Source organism: Gossypium hirsutum, chromosome A07, assembly GCF_007990345.1.
Source record: "Gossypium hirsutum isolate 1008001.06 chromosome A07, Gossypium_hirsutum_v2.1, whole genome shotgun sequence".
In the NCBI taxonomy this organism is placed as follows: Eukaryota; Viridiplantae; Streptophyta; class Magnoliopsida; order Malvales; family Malvaceae; genus Gossypium; species Gossypium hirsutum.
The window spans coordinates 44,327,749-44,330,269 of record NC_053430.1 but is presented as its reverse complement, the minus strand read 5'-3'; the positions used below and the strand labels follow the sequence as shown (position 1 = coordinate 44,330,269).

The 2,521-nt window shown below is 40.0% G+C and overlaps 1 long non-coding RNA gene across 1 annotated transcript; it reads left to right on the top strand.

The window, feature by feature from the left end:
* The first annotated feature begins 299 nt into the window (after positions 1–299).
* LOC107956439 (uncharacterized) lies at positions 300–2,161 on the top strand. Its single transcript, XR_001700099.2, has 3 exons — positions 300–348; positions 903–1,013; positions 1,887–2,161. It is a non-coding gene; the product is annotated as an uncharacterized lncRNA (long non-coding RNA).
* Positions 2,162–2,521: the final 360 nt, after the last annotated feature.

Below are 2,521 nucleotides of genomic sequence, written 5' to 3'. Positions count from 1 at the left end.
CTTGCATTCTTTCATTGACATTATATGTGATATTGAAATGGGCCTATGGGCCATACCGTTTACAGTAAAGGCTTCGGCCTAGTAATATGAAATATGAAAAGGCTTCGGCCCAGTGTTATGAAATATGAAATATGAAAAGGGCTATGGCCTAGTACATGTTTGAGATTGGATTTGGGCTTAGGCCCAACAGGTTGTTATTGTTTTGGGCTCTGAAAGGGGGCTTGTTGCACACTGAGTTTCCAAACTCACCCCCTTTCCTTAACCTTGCAGGTGAGCCTTGATGTGGGGACTTGGGCCGGAGGGGATTCAGAGTGGCCACGGTGATCGCTTTTGGACCTTTAAATAAGCGTTGGTTTTCATTTAATTCTCTTTAATTATTATTTATTTTTGGGTTGTAATAAGGCCATTTTTAACTTTTCTTTTATTTCTTCTCGGGATTATTTTATTTTTAATAACTTCAAACCTGGTTGATAATTGTTCAAATGGGCTAGACTTAGGACGTGTTTTCAAAGTGATACTTGTTTTCAAAATATCTCAACACCACGATTAATTGATTTATCAAAGACGTCCACTTAAACAAATTTAAACTAGATATAACAAAGTGTGGCTATGGTTGTGGGCATGTCTAGGATTGGATCCAATCAAAGAGCTTGGTACTTAAGCAGCCTTCATGGCTCACCTCCTCTGTCTCGGATACCTACCTGGTGCCCAGCTTCCATACACTTTGTTAACTCAACAAAATATATGGTTTTTAAAACACTAAAACGGAACGTGGGTTTTCAACTCCAATGTGGCACGTCAGATTCGGCCATAACGTCTGGGCCGGGTTTGGGGTGTTACATTGTTAAAGTTTGGTTTTGAGATTGTAGCGTCATTGGTTAATGAAGTTAATTTGTGTTTAGGAGAAGGCTGTGAGGCTAGGGGTCACACTTCTCGAATTTGACTTGGAATTGAGTTCGGTTGATTTCAGTGCTGGTGATCTCGATATTTAGTAAACAGCGATAACAAACCAGGTGTGTACCCGAAAATACAAAAAATGAGAAATGAGGAAGGCTGAAAAATAAATTTGTCGACACCATGCGGGTATGTAGTCGCCCGTGTGGTAGGCCGTGTGATAGTACACGGGCGTGTGATTGACAAGCCAGGTTATAAGTGCAAGACACGGGCGCATGACACAGCCATGTGGTGGTCTGTGAGGTCGTGTGCGACACATAAGCTTGACCTATTGGGCCGTGTGGGCCACACAGCCAAGGCCAAATTAGGCTGTGTGGGCCACACGAGCAGGCCACATGGGCGTGTGAGCCCATTTTTTTGAAATGATCTATAAGGTTGCACGTGTCGCCCAAGTCGACTGTGGACCTATCATAGGATCGGTAGGCGCTACTTAGACCCCTCATTGAGTATTTTGACTGTCTGATTTTTGTATCGAGCATGAACTGAGATATCTGAACTGAATGTATGATATGATAAATTGCATATTCGCATGTCATTTTTGTATGTTGCATTGCATCGAGGTTGGGATGATGTTATTGGGAGGAAGTATTCGAAAAGGCTCTTACGCTTGATATCTGGCAACTCAGTTGCTATTATCTAATTATGTGCCGCATTTTGGTACAGCATGGTGTGTACGGATGGGTGGGTTGATTTTATCCCCACATGGTGTGTAAGGTTGGACAAATATGCTATGTAAAGGCTGGTGGGTAAGATTCTGATATTTTGTCTACGTACTGTTTCTGATGGGCTAAGGCCCTAATTGTTTCTTTAAAGGGCTCCGACCCCTGACTGTTTATTTATGGCACCTGATGTGTAATCTATATGTGTGATTTTCATGGGGAATTACACACTGAGTTTGCGAAAATTCACCCTCTTCTGTTTAATCTGTGTAGGTAATCTCCAGACTTGATGGATAGGTGCAGCAGAGGCCTTAGCGATGACCACCACAACCTAACTTTTTATTTACGTGTTTTTTTTTGCAGTTACATCGCTCATGTTTTGTTGGTATTTTATGTATGATGGACTTTGGGACTGTTTGGTCTTAACATGGGATTTTGAACTGTTGATTATGGATTTATAAATCGCAATGCAATAGAGTAGCGTTTTCCTAAAATAAACTAAGATTTTTCGTAAATAATAATAATTTCGAAAATTATTAGGTTTCAAAAGCTTCCACTGTAAAGAAATGTTTTAAAGCAAACCAATTAGTCCACTTTTTCCCAAACTAAGTAATAGATAATAACTGGAATGATGTTAAGGTCAATGCATTTTGAAAAACACTCTCATGTGATATCATCAGGTTTGGCCATAATGTCCAGGTCGGGTTTGGGGTGTTACAATTTCAATACCATTTCAAGATGCCAAATACCAATGTTACCATATCACTTATTAAGTCAAACAATCTATTATCCCAAAGACATTAGCTTCGATCTCGAAATCTATCTCAATTTCATCCTTGTACAGACCACCAAAACCTATAATTACAGAAAATTCATGGCAAATTCATAATCATTGCACTTTAGTCCTT